Genomic DNA, 14,702 nt, shown 5'->3' with positions numbered 1-14,702 from the left:
CACGCTGTGCGAATACGACTTACCAAGGAGTAACTCCTTGGACTCACAGAACAAAAAGGATGGACTCGAATGCAGAGGTGTGGCAGTGCAAAGTACCGCTTCTCTCATATAACATCTCCTTAGATGTGGAGTCAAACTTTTCCTTAAACTTGTTTCTAATTAATAAATCTTCATTGTTTGCATTAGGTTTGTCACTTAATAGTAAGATATATGATAAATTGGGCACAATTACTCTTAAGGATGTAAAAGACAATGTTATTAGAGATTTGCTGGAATTAAATAAAAATGTTTAATATTAAGTTCGATTTCAGTTGAGCAGACATCACCTCCTTTGAATGATACCGCTATCACATTGATGGAGGGTGAGCCACGGAATAATTGCAGATTTTCCAATATGTAAAATCAGACACAAAAAACTGATCATTAAATTACTATCGTTTGGAGTACCTACACTTCGTTTATCTGTATAGCGCTATAGAAGATATTTGTGGATTTTTTTATATCATTTTTACTGGCGGTTTACTTCTAATTGTGCACAAGACTTCTTTGCTCATATTTGCGTAACAAAGGCCGTATTCGATTACATATAACAGCCAATAATATAACTTTATAATTTTGGCCTACCAACCGACTAACTCAGCCACAGATTGTCATTTCATACATGGTATAAAGTTCTAACGCACACCTGTGGCCACTTGGAAATCTGAACATGTTCAGTATAATTGTTGAGAGTGTCACTGGAGTATTGATGAAGGTAGGTATATAATGGTTGATCAACTTGTTCATCTGTTGCGTATAAATCTCAGCCGCAACTAAAAACAATCGTCATTAAAACGAGAGTGAATGATATACAATGGCATTAATGAGATGCATTTTCGTTTTGTTGTTGATGGAGTCTTTATCATCTTGTGATTGTTCTGATTCAGAGCGACCTGATAATGGAAGGAATTCGTCAACATCAGTTTCTAACTCCCTTGATAATTTTCCAGAGAATGAATATTCTTCAAGCTCCTGGTCGGTTTCTTACGGTAAGTACATCAAATTCCTTTTTGTTCCATTTATTTGCAATTTCCGCATATACGTTAGTTGAATACAGATTATGTAGGTACTTCTAAAGCCATTTAAAAACTTACTCATGACCTTATAATAATAGACTACATGATTATTGATTTTTTTTATATGATCCTATGTGTAAAGGTATATATATTAAAAAAAACAGAGGTCTTTATTTTTAATCTCGTTTGATTTGTGGTTAACAATATATCTATCACTTCAGATGTATTCTGACCATAGACGGCGGAAGCGGGGGGGGATGGGGACGTTCCCCCCTAAATTTTTAGCTGATGACCTTTTTTTTTGTCAATTTTTTTGGCCTGTGTCCATCCCTCAATTTTTTTTTTGCTTGTCAAAAAATTGTGGTGGTCCCCCCCCTGAATATAAGAAATGCAATCTATAATAGTCGAGAATTCATTCTTTTCATCAATTTCCAGTCACTCTTAGAGAAATACATACCTGCATCATGTATATGGAGAATTGTGGTGCAAAATAAAGCAAGGCCTAATCTAGTACTACATTGATTGTCTCCTTTTTTTCCTTTCTATTCCACTACACCTCAGCAGTTATGTCAAGGTATGTCAATGACTCCCACCACTTGAATCTTCCTTAAGGCATGGTCACACCGCCCGAGCGTTTTTGGAGCGGTCGTGGAGCGGAGAGAAAAAAAAATCATCACCGCTCGCTACCGTTCACCATTTTCGATTTCGATTGTGTTTTTATGTTTTCGATTTTTGTTTTCGATTTTTCCCCAATTTTGAAAGAGAAATTCGACCCTCTTTCCCTACCGCTCCAACAACGCTCGGGCGGTGTGACCATGCCTTAAATACAGTGCTCTGGTGAAATTCAAATTAGTCAACGACTACACCAACCCGTTGTCAAAGAAATAAAATACTAAAAGTACATGATCTCTACCACTTAAACTTTTTAAAAATCTTTTTTGTTTAAGCCATCAAAAACGGAGCACCCTCTGCCATTACTTCACTCTTTAAGGCCTGGTCACACCGCCCGAGCGTTGTTGGAGCGGTCGTGGAGCGGTAGGTCGAATTTCGCTCACAAAATTGGGGGAAAAATCGAGAGAAAAAAACAATCGAATACGAAAATGGTGAACGGTAGCGAGCGGTGATGATTTTTTTCTCTCCGTTCCCCGACCGCTCCAACAACGCTCGGGCGGTGTGACCGGCCTTAACCAAAAACAATGACATTCACACATATCATACAAGACAAGCTATTCCAAATCAATATCACCCCTTCTAACTATACTTGCACAAACAAACAATTTGAAAACAGGTCCCAAATACTGGAATGGTATACACCAAAGCCCCCCACCCCCCCCCCCCAAAAAAAAAAACTCTCAAAAATATTGCTCTTTTAGGGTAATTATGTGTCCAACCAGCATTGGGCTTTTTTTTATCCAGTGTGATGAAATTTTGCCCATATTAATGTAATTGCTGCTTATTTTTTAACCTTACTGGACAATATGCTTCCCGCATTGGCTAAAATACTGCCCCAAATTGGTTGGACACCTAATTACCCCCGTGGTGGTTAAAATTTTTACCTAATATTTTTTTTACAGTGAACAACAACCGACCCCCGTTTGCTCCGGGCTTTATTTCGTCCAGGGTTGCGATAGAGTTTTATGTTAAGTTTAAAGTTGTATATAGGATAGGGTGTAGTGTTAAATCCAGGGTTTAAATTGGTCATACCATTAATGTGTGGACTTTGCAGCGGAGCAATTGTCATGTAATCCCCAAACACACCTATAACCTTCATAAATGCCTTTCATAAAACATGAAAATTCTCTATTTTTTTCACGATACTTTGACTCTCCATCCTATTTCTTATTCGCATTCGAAATTTATGATGGACACGATACTGGATTTCCTTTATTTTATCACTTTCTTCCTTTCTTTTTTATTTGTGATGTTAAGTTTTTGTTTTGCCCCCCCCCCCCGCTCTGTTTGCAAACACTATTTTCTCTTCGCTATATAATTATGGTCGTATTTAACCTAATACCCTATTTTGATTACCTACATGTATGATTAAGATCACAATTTATTTCCAAAGGGTCTTACCAATACAAGCTCTGCTTTTTGATAAGTCCCTTATTTTTCATTTTCATATGTAAATGAACACCTGTAATTATCTAATTATCGAAATGTGTATTGAAACTACTATACGACTTATTAATTTTATCGATCACTTTCCTATGATATAATTTGTAACTGAAGTATCGTTTATCTGCTTTGTATATTATGTATTTACGTGTTTTTTATTATGAAAATAAAAATTTATATATTGAAACTGAATTAAATCATCTTGTTGAAAAAAACTTAACATTTTTTCATTTCTTTGCCCTTAATTAATAGGTTCAAATGAAATCACATCCGTCATTTGTCCTGTTGGTAAGTGTCTATCTTGTTTCTCTTGTATCTATATAGCATCTGTAATTCTTATTTATGCTGTTCATACTAACAGCCTCTGTGCAAATATCAATCAACAAGACTTATAAATAGGGCGCACTGCATAATTCAAACTATGTGTTGGGGACTATATATCTATTGAGATCAATAACAATAATTTGAAACAATGAACAACTATTGAAATCCATCTAAACTTTGAAGAATCCTATCATAGAACCAATGTAAAAGAGAGCAATATTGATCGTAATTTAATCAAAAAGAAAAAGGAAAAAAAGAGAAAGAAGGGGACTTTTGACTCTGACAAAAAAAAATTAATGGAGAAATTCGAGTGTAAAAGGTGTCAATATCATCTTTCCGGTACAAACAAAAAATCATATTTCAGAAGAAAAAAATGCCCGACTTCATTTTATTGGTGACCACGATTATTGGATTTAAAAAAGATGTTTACGCATAGGCGGATCCAGCTTTTGGCGAAAGGGGGGGGGGCGCACTACCGAGCGGCGCACATATTTTTGCACTTCACCGGCGCCATAAAAGAAAATGTTGAAAAAGAAAAAGGGGTAATGCCTGACCCTGTCAAAACACGCACACGCACACACACACACACACACATGCATATATATATATATATATGACTCATATCATATAGATATACATGACTCATGAGATAGAGACACATATTTCACCGACAAATTAATGCGAGCGCGAAGCGCGAGCTGAAATTTTTAAAGTATACTGACCTGGAAACAGGAGAAAGGTGCCTGTTTAGGACTGTTTGTAGTAACTCATGAGGAGGATACATATCTCACTACACAGATAATGCGAGTGCCGAGGGCGAGCTGAAATTTACTTATATTCTGACCAGGAAGCTTGATATTCTAAGCATTCTTGGTACCAACGATTAAGATGGGTATCTAAAAAAAATGCGAGCGCGAAGCGCGAGCTTAAAATTTTGATATTTCGATCTGAAAACATTACAGTTTAATGTACGTTTTAATAAAGAACAAGATTATATCCAACAAAAGATTATTGCAAATCGAAGCGGGAGTTCTTTTGAGGTTCAGAACTAAAAACGGGACATTCTATTAACCTATTTAATCATGAAAAATATGGGGTTTTGCTACAGAAATGATGCGAGCGCGAAGCGCGAGCTGAAAATTTTTATGTTCCAATCTGATAATTTGAGCACGATTTTTAATAAAGAAAGAGTTGTGTAGCTCAATCTCGTTTGCTGATTTCTGTGTAACATTACCATCTTATTGTTTTTGCACATGCGGAATTATTGGGGGAGGGCAAAACGATCATTCTTGACCGCGGCGCCGATCTAGATTTGGTTAGCAATAGGCCCTTCTTCATTATTCTACCGGCGCTTATTTATTGAAATCAGGGGACGCTGATCATTCTTGACCGGCGCCGATTTAAATTTAGGTGGCGCCGGTTAAGACAAAGGCAGCGCCGATTTGTCTTGACCGGCGCCGATTTAAACAAGTAGTACTGATTATTTTTACCGACGTTACGTAAGATTCAGGCAGCGGCAATCCATAATCGACTGGCGCCGATCTAGAACCAGGAGGCGCCGATTATTCTTGACTGGCGCCGATTTTTAACCAGGTGGTGCTGATTATTCTTGACCAGCCCCGATTTAGATATAGGTGGCGCTGATTATCCTTGATCGGCGCCGGTTAAGAACTCAGGCAGCGCCGATTTTTCTTTACCGGCGCCGATTTATAACCAGATGACGCCGATTGTTCTTGTCCAGCGTCGATTTAGATTTAGGTGGCGCTAATTATCCTTGATCGGCGCCGGTTAAGACTCTGGCAGTGCCGATTTTTCTTGACTGGCGCCGATTTATAACTAAATAGCGCTGATTATTCTTGTCCGGCGCCGATTTAGATTAAGGTGGCGCTGATTATTCTTGATTGGCGCCAGTTATATGCAGGCAGCGCACTGCTACCGGCGAAGTTGTTGGGAAAAGGGTATAGTTAAAAGAAAAAATAAGGAAGATGATATGATTACGCTTTGCTGGGGATAGTCTTTCCTTTACTGTTGCTAATGTTATATCAGTGTATATTTTTTTTAAGCAGCGCCTTTTCCCTTTCTTTCCTTTATTTTTAATTTTTCAAGCGGCTTTTCTTTCTTTTACTTTTTTTTATTTTCTTTATTTTGAGCGGCGCCTTCGGCGCCGCTCAAATATTAGGGGGGGGGGGGGCGCGCGCACCCTGCACACCCCCCCTGGATCCGCTGATGTTTACGTAATACTTTGGACGTCTAAAAAATCATAAAGGCGGAGATTCTGGCAAGAGAGAATGTTGATATCTTTAAATCTTTGGCCTGAACATTTCATGATTTGAGATTAAGTAATATTGAAAGAACTAACATCAGATACTGGGAACACCTGGCTACCTGTATCTATATGCAAGATGATATTAAAGTACCGAATTCGATATTTTGCATAATATTTCACCACAGGTGTTTGGACAGGTTTGTGTAAAAGACGAGTACCGTAAGGGCACTAGTATTCAACCCGGCATAATTCAAAGATTTTGACATATTTCCAAATATTTAGAAATATGGAAACTATCTTAATTTCATACCTTTGTTATTTCCAGGGTAATCTGTTGTCGGTATTTTCTTTATCAATCTGTCGACTGTATGCGCGTAGGATCGAATTATGCGCCGATGGCCTTTTGCACTGAATTGCACTAGTATTCAACCTAGTGAGGATAGATAGCAAATCTCAAAAGGGTTTATATTGCTAAATTAGATTTAGATCTATGTAAGTATCTGGCTTTGATTAATTCCCTGTTTGGTCTCATCTCAAATGGTCTAGTCCATAGTCGGATGGGACAAGGGCAGATTGAGAGACAGGACCATCTTTCATCGCTAGGTTGAATACTAGTGCAGACGGGTTGAATACTAGTGCAAAAAAAACTGTCGCCGTATAATTCGATCGCCCGCACACACAGTCGACTGGTTGAAGAAAAAAATAACGGAAAAAGAATAACCAGCATTTGCTCTTAGAAATAAGACGGGTCTGAAATTCAGGTAAATTCTATGTTTCTATATATTTGAGGAAACTCTCCAAACGGGTTGAATACTAGTGCCCTTACGGTATTATACGATTGACCGTCAGATAAACATATTTTGACCCCACTAATTATATACAGTTGAGGCCAAATTTCAAACATCGTTTCATAGAATTTAATGTCAAATCTATGATTAATAGTACATTTTCTATCATGATATATGTCACCACTGAACAGAAAAGGTGTAATCTGAAATGTTTATATTAAGAGGTAACAAGCACAAATATGACACGTTTTTGTCAAGTTTTTTTAAGTGATGAAGGATGAAGAGAACAATGGTAGGCGTAGATTCATTCAAGGGTTCCCCAGAGCTATCTGCCCTTTGGAAAAAATTGTGATGCCGAAAAAATGTCTCTGCCGGGAATCTAACCCGGGACCCAGGCTGCTATGAACGCCGCGCCGGTGCCTATACTAGACAGATTTTTGACACCATCCCAATTACCATTGTTGTCTTCATCCATTTCTTTCACAAAATATTTAGATAGAAGAGTTACCAAAGCGGTTGTACATGTATTGCATACTTTCTCCTAACCCGGGAGCCCAGGAGCTTACCGTGTACATGTATATGGCCATAGACACAGGACTAGGGTAATTTATGGTAAAACTACTTATCAAACTGACTTGTGAAAACAGAAATTATGCACTTACCACGATTATTACGGATGGAGGTCTAACATGTGGCAGTATTCTGGCATCGAGGCACAGACTGGTACTTAAAAAACCCCAAAAAGTTCTGTCGCGATACCTCTCCTAATTCTTTCAAAATTCATAATAAAATGGCCGATTGAGACTGGTAGAAAGAGACGGAACTTCTCGTTTTTTTTTGTTTTTTTTTTGAGGTTCCAGTCTGTGCCTCGATGTCAGGACACTGCCACACGTTAGACCTTCATCCATATAATCGTGATAAGTGCACAATTTCTGTTTTCACAATTCAGTTTGATAAATATTTATTACCCTAGTCCAGTGTCTATGGCCACTACACGGTAAGCCACTGGGCTCCCTTACGTGTAGGCCCTACTTTATCAAAGCAATAGCTTTGATCCAGCTGAGGCATGGCGGTTTGATCATTGTTCAATACTCATCTACAACCGACAAAGGAAATAATAATTTGTAGTGTCGAAAATCTATCTATCTGATGGTCAATCGGATCTGAGTCGCCCTAGCCACTAGCCCGTCTATGTGGTCTAGTGGTTAAGGCACCGGCGTTCAAAGCTGGAAGCTCGGGTTCGAATCCCGGCAGAGACATTTTATCGGCATCACCAATTTTCCAAAGGGCAGATAGCTCTGGGGAACCTTGAATGAAGCTACACCTTCCATTGTTCTCTTCATCCATTTCAAAATATTGAAATAAAAGAGTTGCCAACGATGTTGTCAGTGGCGTACCGTGGGTCACGGCATTGGGAGGGCACCAGCAAAAATTTCGGGTCACTTAGGGAGCGCGCGAAGCGCGCTCAGTTGTCAGGTATACTGACCTAATAGAGATATTTTAAGGACATGCAGTGCCATCAAACGGATATGTATCTCACTGTTTAAATAATGAAAGCGCGAGCTGAAAATTTTTGATATTGAGGGCTAAAAAATGACATTATAAGCGAATTGTTTTGTAATCATGATACTTAACTGTCTCGCTAAACAAACAATGCGAGCGCGAAGCGCGAGCTAACATTTTTTGTATATACTGACCCTAAACAAGGAAATTTCAAGGATTATATTTTAGAATAATATGTCACCATAGTCATCTAATGCTATTGCCATCCTTTGCTGATTTTGTTAGAATTACATCTAAACACAGTCATGAAGCACCTTTTGTAGTCATGTAATCATGATTATCATACGCATCTTACTAATCAAATACTGCAAGCGCAAAAGCGCGAGCTGAAAATTTAGGAAATATAGACCTGAAGAGGGGCATTCTAAGGGTTGTTTGTAGGAATTCTCTAAGACCCTACGTATTTGACTAACCAAATGATGCGAGCGCGAAGCGCGAGCTGAAATTTTTGTATATATTGACCACAAACATGGATATTTTAAGGACTATAGTTACGAATCCATTAAGCCAGAGTATACATATCTCACTATAGTCATCTAATGCGAGTGCCAAGCGCTTGCTGATTTTGTTAGAATTACATCTAAACACATGGAGCACTTTTTGAAGTCATTGCAATCATGATTATTATACGCATCTCACTAATGAAATACTGCGAGCGCGAAGCGCGAGCTGAAAATCTTGGAAATTCAGACATGAAGAGGGGCATTCCAAGGCTTGTTTGTAGGAATTCACTAAGACCCCACGTATTTCACTAACCAAATGATGCGAGCGCGAAGCGCGAGCTAAATTTTTTTTTATATTCAGATCAGAAAAATTGACATTTTAAGGACTGATTTTAGGAGTTCATGAAGAGCAGAAATCTCACCAATCCACTAATGCGAACGTTAGCACGGACAGGAAATGTTTTATATTAAGACCCTAAAATAGGGCAATAACTTTCAGTAGTCATGAAAAAGAAGAATATATCACTACTTAAAACAATAATAATTCTAATTGCGAGGAAATATATTATTTTGTTGTATATTGATTTGAAAACGGGAGGCTTTAGTACAGCAGGTTATATCTCGTTAAAAATTCTATGCGAGCACCAGGAACAATGAAGACACAATTAAGCAAATAATGTTTCATAAAGTTGTGAAAAAATGCTTCTTATGTTATATAACAAAATATAATATAACACTATGATAAATAACAATTCCTTCTTCCCCGCACTACGTTTCTCTTCCTTTTTCCCTCTTTTTCTCCTTTTCCCCGTTTTTTTTTTGGCGAGCCGATTGGGGGGGGGGGCACGTGCCCCCCATGCCCCCCCCGTAGTTACGCCACTGGATGTTGTACATGTATAATTTCACACACACACACCCACACACACACATATATATATATATATATATATGTGTGTGTGTTTATCAGGTATAATTATATTTCAATTCATAGAATGTATACAAGCATATGCTATTCATTACGTGTCATTTGCTTAGCACACTGCAAAGGACGTAACATTCGCCATTGTTATTACTGCAAGATGACAATGGCGAATCTCCGGTTCCAAAACAGGAAAATCTGAAAAAGGGTCGCACCGCCAACAGACGAGGTCAAGCGGTAAAAGTACCTGATTTCGATTTTACTTCTATTTATCAGTTAGTCTGTCCTTCCCGACTTACCACTCGAGAAAGAAGAGTTGCGATGCATGTAAAGTAAACATGTAGCGACAGGTGGATAAAAAGATGATGTGTAATCTTGAGGTCCTCTTTATTCTTTAAAACTTACAATCTTATCTTTGAAATTAAATGGTTATTCCTTGATCACATTCTATCTCAGAAGAAATGAAATTTTAATTTGAGAGGTGTTCCGAAATAGTGAGATCTTGGGGACGATTCCTTTTTATCATTGGGCAATTATTTCGTGTCCAATTGCCAGCATTGTTAGCCAGTGTATATAAAGGTACATTACATCTAATAAAAAAATAGTAGAGGGCATCAGCAATAGGCAAGAATTGGGGAAAGATATCACTATCGCAATGTACTTGATTTCATATTTGAACCAATATATTTTATCGATATGTATGAGACTCAATAACGAGATGATTAACTTTTCCACCTATTTTGGACCTTTTTTTTTTCTTTCCAGATTCTGACAAGTGCGTTATTTTCACTTATTACATAGAGGAATGTGATATAAATCAAGTAATGTTTGGACCCACTTCGATGTGTACCTGTTCTGCAAGCTGTATTTTCTTCGACGACTGTTGTCATGGATACCCAAACAACCCCACAGAGCCTTACGCCGTGATTATTGAGCGCCAGTACTGGAGTTGTACCCGATTTGCAATTGGTCTGGCACATAACACTTCTTGTAACTACACTTACTTTGTTGTGAATAGATGTCCAAACTCAGATGCGACTGACCCCCAGTTGAAACAAAGATGTGAGAACCCCAGAGCAAATGATACAGTCTTTGTTGATTCGCAGACTATCTTCTATCGCAACAGGTATTGCGCTCTCTGCCATGGCGTCAACTCGTCCGAACTTACCCCTTATATAATATTCTATCCGTGTCAGGACAATCTACCAAATGAGGACACGTTTTGTGGACAGATCCCTTATAAGCTCGACGGAGTGATGGAGTGGCGGAGGCCGCGTCTGTGTATTGAGGATTCAGACATCATATCACAATGCGATTCAAAAATAGGAAACCAAAGCTTACATTCACTTTGTTTGAGCGAAAGCGAACGAAGAGTGTGGGTCGCTCAGGTCGATGGAATCAACTTTGCCGACGGTAATATTTATAGGAACGTTTACTGTGCAATGTGCAATGGGTTAGATGGGGAAAAGGTCATCAATAAAACTAAATCATGCGACACGCACAAAACCGTAGATAAACTTTATAAAATTTCCTACTATTATCCGGAGCTGCAATGTAGCAATGGCCTCCAGTTATCAGGAACAGAATGCGTCCCGGAAGTAAGCTCTTGGCCAGACTGTGAGACCAGCAACTTCATCTTTGCTGTTGTCTCTAATGGGTCTTCGCAGTGCTACAAAGGCTTCGACGGTTTCAAAGAAATGAGCAATGATTGGAGTTTGGACGAACCCGAAACATCGAACTATGATTTCGTGTACGACCTCAATGGTGCGATGTCGTTCACCACATTCTTAGAGTTTCCAGCTGATTTCCTACCACACCAAAGCAAAATTAAGGAATTGGTTGGAAATAGCTTTGAGCAAATACATGATACGAGTTGTCCCGATAACACGATCATCATCCGGGAAAGATGCAACATTGTCTCTGGGCAATGGGTGGATTTTATTGGGAATCTATCAGACATCACAGACGACCCGCGACTTTTTGAACCAGTGGAAATCAACGGCACACTTTACATCGTGTATGATGAGACTACTTTCATTCGACCGGTTTTGTGGGAAAATTACACTTATTTCACACGTTTCTCAGATGAGTGGAATTTCACCAGACAGCTTTCATTCTCGCTGTATGGACACTTGGTTGACGTTCAAACTTGTGCGTCTATCGTTGTCGGAGATTCTTTTATCACCGAAAATAAAATAGACAATGTTACTGTGTTGGTAAGTAGTTTTACACTGTTTACACGACATTCAACATTTTTTTTCGGAAGAGTTGCAATTGATAGCATATGTACCTTAGGTTGTTCTCAACTACCATCAACTCAGATTGATTTTGATATTGATAATGAAGGTACCTCCCAGCAAAGTACAACACTTCGGACACATTTAAGTCATATCGCCAAGGAACTTGAATTAGTGTCTTGGTCATCGATGCCATTGTAACAAAGCTGCGACAGTATTTTTTTCAAATAGAGCGCCATCCAGTAACTTTTCTGTTAATCAGTTCAATTAAATGAGAATGGACGTTTCTTCCAATTTAACAAAAGTAAGATTTGTTAATAATACCTCTTGTTTAAGGTGTAACATTATTGTATAACTAATATTGGCGACAATTTTGGCATTTTTGAACCCTCAAACACTGATGATAAATCAATTTCGTATTATCTTGCTTTAGTTCCATTGATTGGTTTTCAATTACTTGAATTTGTGACTTTCTCCCCAAAACGCAGATATACCAAGGCATCGAGTTTTATCCGGATAAGTACACCCGTTACAAGAATGGATCTGTCCGTCTCTGCTGGACCAGTTCCGATCCCCAGAACCTGTCAGCATGTTCAATTTCTCCAGAGGACAGTATCTTCTGAACGTCATCCTCCTTGTAGTGTCCACCATCTGTCTCCTGGTGGCTTTGATCACATACTGTATCTTCAAGCCTCTTCGGAACCTTCAAGGCATATCTACTATGAACTTCATCACTGCTCTCTTTATTGCACAGGTCAGTGTCAGGTTCAAACATAGAAACTTTACTGAGAACAATGATGAAATTGATAGGATGGAAAGAAAATATTCATATGTATATTTTTGGTTTGCCAAAAAAAAAAGTTGGATACAAATAAACGAAATTATGAACGAGGCAACACTTGGTTAACACAAACTTAGTTGCTACTTTCCGTACGGAGTAATACACAACCGTATGTTAAGAAGGCGAAATTATAAGAATTATCTTGAAAACGAGAAATAAGTTTATTTCACCACAAATGAAAACCGCAAATCGTGGTCTAGTTGATATGTCTCCATACTATAGATTACAAGGTTTGGTGTTCGATTTCCTCCTCGGCACTTAACGTCCTTCGGCAGGTTTTGATATAATTTGTCACATCCGACACTGGTCAGCTAAATCGTTACCCGACAGGAAAATATTTTATTAAAATGTTGAACCGCATTATTTGGAAGCAATGCTAAACCTTCGTAATATTAAAGAACTTAGAAACATTCTGTATAGAACTCTTTATCTTGCATATTATAAATGTTATCATTGTCATCAGAAGCATCATCATTAATACAAAGTAAATTAAAGAGAATTCATTTTAATTTGATTTAGAAAATACTCACATCACTCATATAACAAGAAATCTAACTCTTTTTTTCCCAAATCAATTTGATCTCTGGTCGTGCGAAATAACAAGTTGATTGAAAAAAAAACGTAAGAAACATGCATTTCTTCCTCCTCTTTCAAGGTAATGCTCCAATATATTGCTCCAAACATGACATCATTCCCGATCCTGTGTACGATTGCTGCAGTCGCCACTCATTATTCCCTCCTTGCCGCCTTCACCTGGACAAACATCTTGGCATGGGATCTTGTCCGTCACTTTGCATCTTCGTCCTTTTTACCAAAGAGACATAGTGAGACAAGACGACTGATCGTCTACCATACCATTGGTTGGTGTGTTCCTCTCATCATCATCGTTCCCTGTCTCATCGTCCAAAGTCAGAACCCATCACTATATCGATATGGCAAGATCGGATCATCTTGCTGGATCTACCAGGCAATGGGTATCGTTTTGACATTCCTGGTACCTATTGCTATCAGCTTCCTCGTCAACATTGTTCTCTTCTTGTTAACTACCTACGGTATTCACAAGAGCAAACATGATTCTAGAATTCTCCGTGAAGGTGCAAAGGAACGACGAAAGGAACTCTTTCAAGAACTCCTGGTTCACTTCAAGGTTTGTATGAAAATTCTACTTTGGGGGAACCGCGTAATACAAAGACTTGTCATCAACAACTATTTCACCTTTTGTTATATAGGCTTGAAAAAATAGAATGGTCATTTGGTATTTCAAGACAATTGTCAACCGAAATATTTTTGATGTGATTTATATTTTTGATTCGTTAACGTAAATATAGTGAAATATGCAAAGTAAAGGAGTTAAATAACCCCTTTATGTTCTCAATAATTTCTCCCCCACTAAAACCTGTAGATATCTTGTCTACTTGGTTTTGGATGGTCTTTTGGTTTCATCGCTTCATTCACCAATTCTGCTACTGTTTGGACCATCTTCATCCTGACTAGCTCTCTTCAAGGGATATTCGTTTTCCTCTTCTTTGGCGCTAATCAACGAGTAAGGGATCTCTGGCGAAACAAGGTTTGCAGATCGGCAGCACAAACAGGAACTTCAACTATGGCATTAACATCTTCTACAAGTGTGGGATCAAAGAGTAATGGGAGTAATATAGAAACTACGACCTCCTGTTCGACTACGGGTGTGTAAGACTTCTTGGGCATGTCAGCTATGATATTTTGAATGACCTGACGAAACGGTCTTTGCCAAATTTCAGTGAATCAAAACAGCGGTGGCGTTCAGACTCGCTCTGGACTATGGACAAACGACATATTTGCAATTTTCGTCTGGTCCGAATCTTCGGACGATGTGCTGTCCCGGTCCACCAAGGCTTTTTACAAAAATCTCCCGGCTGTCCATTACGTGATTTGACTTGCATTTTCAAAGAAATTGGTGCGTTGCAGAAAGCGTCTGCGTTGTGATTGCAAAAATATGTTTTTGTCCTCGAAACGATCACAACTGCTGTCTCATGGAAATCAAAATTCTCTTTATCTTAACGTAGAAAGAGAATATTCATATTTGTTTATTTGTAGATACCTCTTAAGATATTTTGCAGTTCGTTAGTAATATGCAGAATTTATATATCGCTTGATACAATACTTCTAAGC

At 38.4% G+C, this 14,702-nt stretch overlaps 1 pseudogene; it reads left to right on the top strand.

Annotated features, from left to right (window-relative positions):
• The first annotated feature begins 760 nt into the window (after positions 1-760).
• On the top strand, positions 761-14,244 carry LOC121409723 (annotated as a pseudogene).
• The last annotated feature ends 458 nt before the right edge of the window (positions 14,245-14,702 follow it).

This window comes from Lytechinus variegatus, chromosome 2 (genome assembly GCF_018143015.1).
Source record: "Lytechinus variegatus isolate NC3 chromosome 2, Lvar_3.0, whole genome shotgun sequence".
Classification (NCBI taxonomy): domain Eukaryota; kingdom Metazoa; phylum Echinodermata; class Echinoidea; order Temnopleuroida; family Toxopneustidae; genus Lytechinus; species Lytechinus variegatus.
The sequence above is the reverse complement of the archived record's forward strand: the minus strand, read 5'-3'. Positions and strand labels throughout refer to the sequence as shown.